This window comes from Armigeres subalbatus, chromosome 1 (assembly GCF_024139115.2).
Source record: "Armigeres subalbatus isolate Guangzhou_Male chromosome 1, GZ_Asu_2, whole genome shotgun sequence".
Classification (NCBI taxonomy): Eukaryota; Metazoa; Arthropoda; class Insecta; order Diptera; family Culicidae; genus Armigeres; species Armigeres subalbatus.
Window position 1 is genome coordinate 105512261 of NC_085139.1, and position 12839 is coordinate 105525099.

At 36.8% G+C, this 12839-nt stretch overlaps 1 protein-coding gene across 1 annotated transcript in view; it reads left to right on the top strand.

Annotated features, from left to right (window-relative positions):
• The first annotated feature begins 686 nt into the window (after positions 1-686).
• The window catches only part of LOC134204252 (glutamine synthetase 2 cytoplasmic), a 68072-nt gene continuing 55919 nt past the window's right edge, over positions 687-12839 (top strand). The window contains exon 1 of the mRNA XM_062679090.1: positions 687-972. The gene's annotated coding sequence lies outside the window, so the exon portion shown is untranslated. The remainder of the gene's footprint in view (positions 973-12839) is intronic.

Consider the following 12839-nt stretch of genomic DNA (forward strand, 5'->3'; position numbering starts at 1 on the left):
TAAAGGTAAAAACAAGCTGATTCGTGAACAAATTCAGGTGTTCTCGTGGAGTATTAAAAATAGTGATACTTTCCGTGGGAATTGCATTCATGCGAAACCTAACATGCTTATCCATTAGCATTTTCACAGCCATATTCATGTCGCCTTTATAAGTTGCAATTGCATATATCAATTGAATATCCACACGAAATCTCAAAACAGGCAATGAATCGAACTCGCAGTCTCCGTACTGGCAAGCCACCGCTTTTGCTCGCCAATCCAGCTGGAGACCCCCAGCCTGTTACACAAGCTCAACAATCGTTGATACCACATGAAACAACTACGCAAATTCGGAATTCTGCACCCAAAAATCCTGCGTGTATCAATTCTGTTCAATCAAAGGCCATATCAACATAAGCAGCCACTTGAGCACCGCGTGAAATGAAAACCGCTCGCGCGCTGCGCCGCTTCCTATACTGGCTTCGCGCGTGTCGTCATCATATCAACTAAAACCAACCAGGCGTCCGCGTCATCCAGTAGATACCTACCCATCCATCCATCCATCCGTTATAACAAACTCCCGTCGCGGCGGCGGATTGCACACCGCAGCCTCTAGGGAAGAAGCCCGTTTACCGCCGCCCGGAACGGAATCCCATCTGCAGTTCACCCCGAACGCTAGTATAAATGCATCGCGCACCGGCTGCTTTCGAACAGTCATTCGTCAGGCGTAGAACAAACCAGTCAGTGTGGGCCCGATCGTCGTCGTCCTCAACATTCCGCTTGTTGCGTGTGAATCAGCTGGAAAAACGGTTTTATTTTGAATTGTTTTGAGTAAAGTTCGGTCGCTGTTGTGATCAACGGATCAGATCCTTTTCTGTATACTGAACCCGGGAAGTGTGTTCGCGTGTTTCCAGACAGGAAGATAACCAACGGTTTGCGGAAGTAGTTTACAAGTTCATCCACTAGTGTTCGACGGAAGCAGTAAATCAAAAAGTGAGTCTTTCAAATTGAATCGTTATATACTTCAATCTACGCAGTTGCATTCAAAGAGTCGGAAATCAATTTACATAATCGAAACACTTAGTTGTGGAGGTCAGTGAAACGGAAACCTATTTTCACCGAACGGGTGCCAATATCCACACCACACTCCTCATTTTACGACAGTTGTAGGCGACTTTGCTTGAAGAGCGAGAGATCGTCCAACCTGATGAGGATGAGCGGGCGGTTAGTGTGTAAACAAAAACAGAAACTCGCTGAAACTAAAAATGGGAAAATGCGCGCGCGACATTGTGATTCGATCGAGATGCATCAATGTCAATGCGAGGCGATGCATAAGGGATGAAGGGAAAATGCGGTTCGTGTTCTGAGAAGCGGGTGACTGTGTGCACAAAGATAGACAGTCTTTGTTGGTTTGTTGATAGACCAGATGTGGACAAAGGCGACAAAAACTTGTTCCATGGAAGCCCAACTATGGCGAGTGTGCAATCAAATAAACAGCCGAAAGGGGGTTGAACGTGAAAGGCTGGAAATTTTGTGATTGGTTATCGTTATTTGGTTTTCGAGAGAACCAATAGTGATTAGGGGAATGGGTCACGTTACTTGTTGCTCGGCAGTGACAATAATATTGTTGCGATTCATCTACGTGATCAATTATGTGTAAATCTTTGTAGAAAAAATATAGATAAAACTGCATCTCTATATGATATATTAATCAGTATTCTTTCATAGTTGGAATATTAGAGTACAATTTATGTAATTTCACTCAAAATAGTTTAGTAATCAAATCATAAGATATTTTCAATTTACGCAATTTGAAAAAAAAAAACTAGTAGAAACTTCAAAAAAGTTCCAATAGAATGGGTTGGACTTAAAATCTTCTTCTTCAATGGCTCTACATTCCAACTGGAACTTAGCCTGTTTTTCAACTTAGTATTCTATTAGCAATTCCTCAGTTATTGATTGAAAGCTTTTCTATGCCCGCATTGCATGAATATGTTATGTATCTTGTGTGGAAATTACAATGGATACACTATGCCTAGGGTGTTAAGAATGTTTCCAACCCGAAATCACCCTAGACCGGACTGAGAATCGAACTCGCCATCTCCGGACTGGCAATCCTACGTCTTTGCTCGCAAGGCTACTAGGGACCCCGGACTCAAAAACATAAAAATCAATAACCAAAGTAAATTGTCTCTTGTTCGTAAAAAATGTACGAAACTTTCCTTCAATTATGTGTGTATGTGTATGTCCATTCTAACCTGCATCGGCCGGCAGTGATGTTATGAAAAAAAATCGGTATATAACACTATACTGCCGCTAACCGCAAGTCGAGCAAATCTGTATATGGAGTCCCATATACAGATGTGCTCGACTTGCGGTTAGCGGCAGTATAGGTCTCCGGATCTTCTATAAAAAGTTTGTTTTGGAGCGATCATATAGCCTTTACGTATACTTAGTATACGAGAAAGGCAAAACTGACTGTTTTACAATCAGATTTAGTCCGGGAGTTAGAAGGTGCCAGCTCTACCGCAGCTCGAGTGACCCATTTCAGACTGCCAGGTATTTCAGGACCAGTCCGAACCGAGGTCACTTTTGCTTACAATAAGCCCCGCATGTTCATGCTACCATTATCAATTGGATAATGGACCCATGAGCAAACTTCCGGATTTATCAATCCGGTTCGTATTTAGTTTCATAAACAAATCGAACAAATCGAAACAATTTCACCAAATTACTACTTATCCGGAGGACTGAGAATTCACAACGAATATATTAACTTGAAATTCCTTCACAAACTATAGTTCCAAATAGATGGCGGTGCGTATTTGCACATTTTAAAACTACTTCAGGTGGAATCTTTCCGTCCACAGCGTTACTAAATTCAGAAAATTTATCAGAAATCGTAAAAGTCTGGGAAAAAGCGCAACCCAAAAACTTGACATGCGGTTTTTACCGCAGCACACTACGATCGTCATACAAAACTTACCTTCAATTGTTTTTAGGGATACTTGAATCTATTAAAAAAAACTGAGCCTAAATCTGAAATTTCATGAATTTTGGTGCACGGGAACTATTTTAAATCAAAACCTAATAATTTCGCATATTGAACACCCCGAACTTGATTTTACTATTTACTATTATTCATTTTCAAAAACTTTTAAAATGTATTTTAAACATGTCTATGAGTGTAAATAAAATGTGTTGTGGCTCAGAAAAAAACATTCTATCGAATGAAAAAAAAAATCAACTTTTTTTTTTCAAAATTAAAAACCTAATTATTGTGCGAAAATATTTAGATTGTTGTATACTTAGTTTGAAGATGAAGGTGATTGTATTACAAACACTCTGTTATTTGGATATACAGGAGAAAAATGACGTCTGTTATCAATTGTAAATACAACATTTTTTTGTATATTGAACCATCATGTTGCTGTATTTTAGAAAGTTTAATTTACGAAAATCCTTTGTAACATTTTCCCAGAGAAATCACTTTTTTTTAAATTATTGTGTAAAGAAACATCTAGGATATTATTTTTTGGTTAGGCAATTGAAGGGACTGAGAAAATAATATCGAGGTGTAAGGAGTTGACTGTATAATATTTCTTTGCGATGACGAAAAGTTGATTGCTTCTGTCGCATTTTACCTACTTGTCCCACAATCAAGTAGGCACAGAGAAGAATATTGTCAACGGTTTCCGAGTTTAAAAAGAGATGCAGTGATCAAAATATTCCATCTCTCGACAAAGCTAATTAGGGAAATGAGATCATTTTTGTGATGACCCACTGTTGGCTGACAACGTTCAGGTTGTCTAATTTTGTCTTGCGATGGCTAAATCAGTTCAACGATAGAAATGTTAAAGAAAAGTTTGATGACAATTTTAATCAATTTTCGGTCTTTTTTTCTAGAATCAGTTCCCATCAGTCCTAAAGTTTTTCTGAAGAAGCATTGAATATCAGATGACTTTGGTCATTTTTAATAATGTCATACACAGAGCTTAAAATATTCATCTTCATGAAGCAACTTCGGTCCGAATTTTGACAAACATCGCATGAATATTCAAAACATAGAATGACATAGTCAGACGACTACTTCACGAACTCATTCATTCGACTGTCACTGAGTGTGTTTACTATGTGCAGAAAAAACATAATTAGCATTGTTTATGTTGATGTTTACCGTTGAAAGTGCCTCGCGGATGAAAATCGGATTCAGTCCTGTGTGATAAATCACTTTACTCATTTGAAACGTGTTCAGATTTCAGATAATTTATCAATTTGTAAAATGTGCATAAATATTCAATGACTAATATTCAACTGAATATTGACTGTCCAGAGCCGACTATGAATGTGTTGGAATTGAACTGACAAATGAAGAAAAATGGACTTCATCAAAAAATTTCGATTATTTTACACTCTGGTCATACATTTTATCCTTCACTGCCACATCCCAAACAATCGTCCTAAGCACGCGTCTCTCGAATACCTCGAGTGTTTGGAAGTCCTCCTCGAGCATGATCCAAGTATCATGTCCGTGGAGGACCACCGGTCTTATGAGCGTTCTGTACATGATACATTTGGTACCGGTGTGAATCTTTTTTGACCGCCGTTTCTTCTGGAGCCCGTAAAAGGCGCAGCTTCCACAGATCATGCGCCTTTGTGTTTCGCGACTTTCAGAGCCTACAATATTCATCTTCATGAAGCAACTTCGGTCCGAATTTTGACAAACATCGCATGAATATTCAAAACATAGAATGACATAGTCAGCCGACCAGAGCTTAAAATATTCATCTTCATGAAGCAACTTCGGTCCGAATTTTGACAAACATCGCATGAATATTCAAAACATAGAATGACATAGTCAGACGACTACTCCACGAACTCACTCATTCGACTGTCACTGATTTTTTTTTGTTTCTTTATTAAGGAGACTTTCAGCCCGAGGCTGGCTCGTCTCCGGCACTGAATGTGTTTACTATGTGCAGAAAAAACATAATTATCATTGTTTAGGTTGATGTTTACCGCTGAAAGTGCCTCGCGGATGAAAATCGAATTCAGTCCTATGTGATAAATCACTTTACTCATTTGAAACGTATTCAGATTTCAGATAATTTATCAATTTGTGAAATGTGCATAAATATTCAATGACTAATATTCAACTGAATATTGACTGTCTAGTGCCGACTATGAATGTATCGGAAGTGAACTGACAAATGAAGAAAAAGGGACTTCACTAAAAAATTTCTTTTATTTTACACTCTGCAGCCGACTACTCCACAAACTCGTTCATTCGACTGTCACTGAGTGTGCTCACTATGTGCAGAAAAAAACATAATTAGCATTGTTTATATTGATGTTTACCGTTAAATGTGCCTTGCAGATGAAAACCAGATTCAGTTCTGTGTGATAAATTACTTTACTCATTTAAAACGTGTTCAGAGTTCAGATAATTTATCAATTTGTAGATTGTGCATACATATTCAATGACAAATAACAAAACCAAATATTGACATTCCAGAGCCGACTATGAATGTGTCTGGAAGTGAACTGACAAGTGAAGAAAGATGGACTTCACCAAAAAATTTTGATTATTTTACACTCTGCTATACATTATTATCAGCCGTTAGCATGGATCCAAGATAGAAGATAAATCGACCACCTCGAAGGTATCCTCGCTTATCGTAACTATCGTTATCGAATTGTGGTTTAAAATGACTCAATTGCATGTAAAATAATGGTGAACGCAAGGTTGTTTGGTTTGTCTTAACGACAATCGTTGAATTTAAGTGAAAGTGAAAGAATTTTGCACATTTTTCCCATTGGAGCTCAATAATGAATAATTAATATTGAATTGTATCGATAATGCTCGTTCATAAATGTCCTACAAAAGATTATATGTGTGAGGCTATTTTGCCCCGTGGGTGCATTATGCACTTAAATTAACTGGATCTGTTGAAACGCCGGGGTGGTGCAAATAAAGTTGACTTTTCCCGTCAAAAATTGTATCTCGTTTTATTGTCTCAGTCGAATCTTTGGCTTATTTAAGGTCAGCTTTCCCAAAGAACCCACATTTTTGAAGCCTGAAAAATTTACCCGATGTTCGTTCAAAATCGGGCAAATGTTAGGCCAATCTGAAAAACAACACTTTTTCGATTTCTTGTTTTAAATTTTAAAAATTCTTGGAGGCGTCGAAGAATTCGGCAAAGTTGACCTTAGATAAAATAAAGAATCGATTGAACGACTAAAATTTTTTGACAGGAAAGGTCAATTGGTTTAATTGTCAAACTGAAGCCTGAAACATTGAAGATTGTGGTTATGTTTGTTCCAGATCTTATATCGACAAGTATTGTTCTTATTTGAAAATAAGATAAAAATAAATTAGGTTTCACTTTTGTAGTTTTTGTTACAAATATTTTCCCATTGTATTTCGAGCGGCGAACTCATAGGGAATCAATAAAAAAACTTGTAGCAAAAATTTACTAGATCCAATTGCTGATTGAAGCTGAAGGGAATGTAAGCAAACTATAGTAAAGTCATATAGAGCCTTGCGCGTTTATGATTCTTCACGCAATACAATAAAAATAAATCAAGTTATCAAGCTGAGTAACTGTAAAATAACTTTGCTCATGGGATTAATTTAAAAAATATCCGTTTACTCGATTGAGAACAAAAACGGAGCTCTGTCCACATAATATGGTCTACGCTATCTTTCACGCCATGAGCAGCAATGTTGCCTGTTTAGTAGTTACGCAGAAAACTACGACATAGAATCAATTAATGAATATGACATAGAATCTTATGCCTAGGCATAAGAGCCAGGACATAAGACAGACATACCTGTGTTCCATCCCTGGAAGTAGGATCAGCAAGGAGGGACACAAATCTTCTTAGCCATGTCCCTCCAAACTTAACCTTTTCATATACCTCCTTAATATGGAACGGCTGGTACGGCTGACCCCGTTTCTTCTTTCCGTAAATTCAAAACTCTTCGTTGATCATCTTATTCATTACTGAATAATCTGATTGCCGGCGGTTTATGAATTATCTCCCACTTTCAAGCCAGCACGATGGGCCTGGCCGTTTTAATATTTCTATCATTTATGACATGCTGCATATTTTAATGCTGACAAGAAAATGCTCGGAAACACGACCGACATTTCCAGGATGCTTTTCAACAGTTGGTGTGCATGTGCTAAAACAACAACAAAAACAACAAACTACGACATAGAATCAAATCGATTACTGACTATCGGAACGATTGATTAGGATACGATTTTCGTTGAGTGAAAGCTTTTGAGTATTTCTTTTCGCTATGTGGGTTCTCTTTTCGCCAGCGCTCAATGTGGAAGCCCTATAATTAGTATGATGAGGCGAATGCCTCCATGTGGCTGGTAGGCAAAGTATACGTAGATGGCCTTCATTTTGCACTCGTGTTCGTCACGATACACAATCCTGTGTTAACTGGAATGATGATTACAGCCGTTTCATAGGGTTGAAGAGCCGTTATAGAGGCTGTAGCGTTCTTATAGTTTTGCTTTTACAATTATATTTCCCTTCTAATTTTACTGTAGTGATTTTTTGAAATTTTCTATTGCAAAATATGGAACTCCGGAACTCTACCCGATCAAGAGTGCATAACAAAAGTAATAACAACGGAAGTTAATGATTTCAGAGAAATATTGTAACAATATCTATTATAAATTTGATTGGTTGTTGTTAAAATAACAAAAATCCCTCTGGTCAGTGTTGTCCTACACTCAGGGCTAGAACTGGTACAACCGACGGATTCTTATCCATAACCTAGGAACTTAACTTTGTTCCAGCTATTTATATCGAACGTGGTTCAAGTTATACTGAAGGTGATTATCTTCGATTATTCCCCAAAATATTTGTGTACAAAAAACGTATACAATTTAGGTAAAAATATACATAACTAATGTTGTTGAAATTTTGATATGGAATTAAACTGGTTAAAGATCTGGTCATCGAATTATCTAATTATACGCGTTGTTTTAAATAACAACCATTGATATAATTGAGTCAAAGTTTCGATATGCTTTTAATTTTTTAAGTTTTAATTTTTCAAAACTTCGAAAACTTGGAGGTGACCAATAGAGGTATCGAATGATAAAGAAAGATCGTCGTTACTGGCGAAATATCTTAAGCTAACAAGTTGGTATACAGATAGAAAAAGTAGTTGAAATTTACACGAAAGTAATGCACATAAAGGGAATAAAACCGTCTAAGACGAATTAAGTACTGTCCATTTAATTCCACCAGTTAATTTTCGTTATCTTTGCAGATACGTATTTCGACCACAACTGTGTGGTCGTCTTCACAAGACACTGAAGACGACCACACAGTTGTGGTCGAAATACGTATCTGCAAAGATAACGAAAATTAACTGGTGGAATTAAATGGACAGTACTTAATTCGTCTTAGACGGTTTAATACATTCCACTAAACGAGCTTAATATATTTTTCTGATAAAGGGAATGCCAAAAGAGCGTAAATTTAAACGATATTATCATCTGAATGTATGCAATTTGTATTGCATTATGTCACTTTTTATACGAAATGGTGTCATAATGCTATGTAAATTGCATACATTTAGGGCGAACTTGTTGGAAGAGGTTCGTGTACGCCCAGAATAGTGTAATTTTCCACGTCTTTATTATTTACGCGCTGATTACTTTTCATTATTTTTTTCTGTGATAGGCAAATTTCAATACAATATTCATAATCTATTGTTTTGAAAAGATCAGTGTAGAATGAATTAGTAACCTTCGACCTTCCATTTGAGAAATAAATAGGTAAATTGGTTTCTGAATTTATAAAAAGCGGGTTAATCCAATTGTCGGTCGGTAGTGCAGTGATGCCCTTCTCTTGCATTACAAAAGCAATTGAGAAAAGCTTGTCAGGAAGATCGATAATAGCTCTTTAGAAAGATAGGTCCTAATACATACTTCATACTTGATGGGTTGAAGATCCATTTCGATGATACACTCGTGAACATAATTCTGGGACAATCGCTTCAAGTCTCCTTAAACTAAACTGTGTTAGGTCACATATGGACCGATTCAAATGTTGGAATAAATGCCAAAGCCATATTTTATCCATCATAAGCCATGATTGACACTTTGATATCGAAATTAGGAGTTATCTTTTTGAGCGTGCTTACAGTGGGAGCAGGGTTGTAAATATTCGGCTGCACTGAATAAAGGTGATGTTTTTCAGTTTAATTTTTTTATTCATCCTTCTTCATCATCTTTTGCTAATTATTTCATCAATAAATTACATCTGTACCGTGGTTATCTGGCTTCAAACAAAACACAATTTTAAATAGAATATAATGGGACAGGGTTCCCTTTCGAGTGCAACTATCATCGAGTGCGAGAAAATCAGATAAAGTGTCTGAACGGTGAGTGAGTCTTGTTTTACAGAAATTTCAGCGTATTCGCATTTTTATTTTATTTTTCAGTAAAAATATTCACACTGTGAGTGTTAAAGCTGCAAATATTGGAACATCTCAGAGTATTGTGTCTGTTTTAGGATCAGTCTCAAGTCGAAACATTGAACATTTGTTAAACACAGTTGTTCAACCAACGAACTAAAGCATTTTGTATGACATTTAATGCCGTTCATATTCCAGACCAATTAATCTGCAGATTTCATACAGTCCATATGAAAGAAGGAAACAGCTGCCTCGCAATAATTGGTTTTCTTACCTTCTGTTCTTCATACGGTAGATGAATCATATGGTTCCATGGGATAATTTAAACAATATAAACAAGTCTGAGCCTGTTTCTGCTTGGCATTACTTGCGAGACTCATTGACCGTTTACCAAAGACATCCATAATCTGAGTGGAATTGGTCACTTTACACAGTTAACTGACCACCCATCCAAGGCATCTCCTTCAGACGAACTGGTCGATACACCGAAGTCCTTTTCCTCTCGGATATTATATCCATTTTAAGTAATACTTTACTGCTTTGCTAAACTTGATGAATGGTAATCCAAGAAGCATTGAAGTCTCCTTTTCGGTTCACTGAAGCGGAATATTATATTGATTTTAATGAATTCATGATAAAACCATATCACTTTACCAGTTTACTACAAATAGAGATACAAACAACGTAAAAAAAAATCCTCAGCACTACTTACTGGACAGCCCTTGCAGTTTGTACCACAAAAATTTCCCACTTTTTCCAAATTCAGTCACATTGGAGTTGCAGCAACTCAATCGATCCGAACTGTGCTACTAGAGGTAGAAGGTCAAAAATACTTCTAGTTGGAATTCGGGTGAATTCAAATTGAATGCATTTCTTCTGGAAATTCGGATGAAATTGCTGTGGAAATTCGAAGGAATTTCCTGGACATTGTAATGAATTTCACGTGGCATCTTGGATGATTTTTTAGTGAAAATTTGAAAGAATTGCATGTGGGGATCCGGATGAATTACTTTTGGAAATTCGAGTGAATTTCCTGTTTAAAGTTCGAACAAATTTCCTGCGGAAATTTGAAAGAATTTCCGATGGAAATTCGAATGAATTTCCTGTGGAGATTCAGATGAATTTTATTGTAAAAAATCGTGGATTTGGATAAATTTCCTACGAATATTGGAATAAATTTCCTATGGATCTTTGAATGTATATCCTGTGAAAATTTGGATGATTTTCCTTGGAAATTTTGATGATGTAAAAATTTGATAAAATCAGCTGAATTACTTTCGGAAAATCGGATAAATTTCATGTGAAATTTCTGTGGAAATAAGGATGAAATTTCAACGGAGATTGGAATTTCGGATGAATTTCCTGTGTGAATTCGGATGAATTCTCCGTGGAAATTCTAATGATTTTCTTGCGGAAATTTGGATGAATTTCCTGTGGAATTTCGAATAATTTTCCTGGGAAATTTGAATGAATTTCACATGGATTTTTGTGGATGAATTCCTAGTTAATATTTGGAAACATTGCAAGTGAAGATCCGGATGAATTACTTTTGGAAATTTGAGTGAATTTCCTGTTTAAAATGCGAATACATTTCCGTTGAAAGTTTAGATGAATTTCGGATGAATTTTCTTCGAATGTATTTTGGATGAAGTGAAAAATTTGAAAGAACTACATGTGGAAAATATTTTACTTTTTTTCGGATATATTTCCTGTAAAAATTCGAATGATTTTTTGTGGAAATTGAGATGAATTTTCTATGGAGATTTGAATAAATTTCCTCCTGACCTAAATTTCCTCCCTGATCCCAGAGAACAGACAATGTACAAACTTAATTTTTTTTACCGGGATCTCAGCAAAATGTTGAAGTTTTACCGAGTTTCGCACAGCCGTGCCCTAGCAAACATGTTTTTTGCCGAGATTTCTGTCAAAATTGCTGAAAATCAGTAAATATTTTGCCGAAAATCAGCTAACAAACGCCATTTTTGCTGAAATATCAGTTTTTTATTTTGCTGGCGCACGGCTGTGCGGATTTTTGCCGAGCTGCAGAAATAAAAACTAAGTGTGATAAGTTTTTTGATAAAAGTCAACTGTAGTGCTTATTTTCAAGAGATTTTTCGAGTAATTTTGCACCTAGGGGACAGATATCGGCGAGTTCTATCAAACTAGCAAAAGTTAGGAGAATCAGTAGAGAAGTAAAAAAATGGCAGTTTTTCAAAGTGGCCTGGGGCCACAGACATTGTTTACGCAGCAACGATCGCTCATAATAGCTGTTTAGGCTGTTTAGTATCCATCTGAGCAAGGCTATTCGCTCACTGGCGTAGGTTGCTTTGATTGAATTAGATTCAGATCAATGCAATCTGCCAAATTCGCTATTCAGCCATCTTGGATTTTAGTATTGAGGTCTCCAAGCAGATTTTACCAACACTATCACAGAGTGATTTTTTTTTGCTGCACACTGAATCAAAATGAAAATTATCATTTTCACCTGATGTCTAGTTCAAATCTGCGATATTTCTCTTAGTGTTTCCACGCATTGTTTGTTGTTTTCTAACAGTAAACAAGAAAAATATGACAGTTCTAACAGCAAACAAAGGAAAATTTTGTAAACACAGCACCAACACTGATGGTGATGGAGAGGGCTATGGGAGAGCCAGTCAGTTTGTTTATGTTTTGATGATGATGATGATGATACTACCATCTATTGTAGCAAGGCACCTGCCGATAGCACTGGCCATATCTGACAAACGATTTGATCATGATTATACTATTGTATGTATTTCATCAGACTCCTGTATGAAGGGCCAAAAATGGGTGGGGTGGTTCCATAAGCAAAGACGCTTATGCGAATCCACGGGATGAATAGAGAATCTCCTTCCAGAAGAAAGTTCGTACATTCAATATTATAATGTAGCCCTCGTTTCCCAGATTGACCCAATAGATGGGGAGAAGAGCCCGCCCTTTATCCACGAGATGTTAACAATAGGAAGTTGGCGATTCCACTCTTCCTATCCAAATCGCTTCAATCGGGTGCCCTGATGTTTTTTTTTTGTATGGGATATAATCATATAGTTTCAATGTAATTTGGTAAATATATAATGGAATTCTCTAACCAAGTTTCAATTCCATGTCCTGGATGAGAAAGGACCATTCTTCAACGCCAGCTAGTTTCAGAATTATGCCTTCAGGGATAGCAAATCAATAGCTCTTCAAGAAATGTTCTGGTTTAGATCGGGGAATATGCCAGCCGGTTTGTTTATGTTTTGCACCGAAAATGAATTTTTCAAACCCCTGCCTTCTTCTCGTCCATAAATTGAGCACATTGAAACACCTAGCTGTGTATTCATCTTGGATCAATGTTTGTACGTTTTACTCACGCCTTCAATGCCTGATGCAGAGCATTCATATTTTC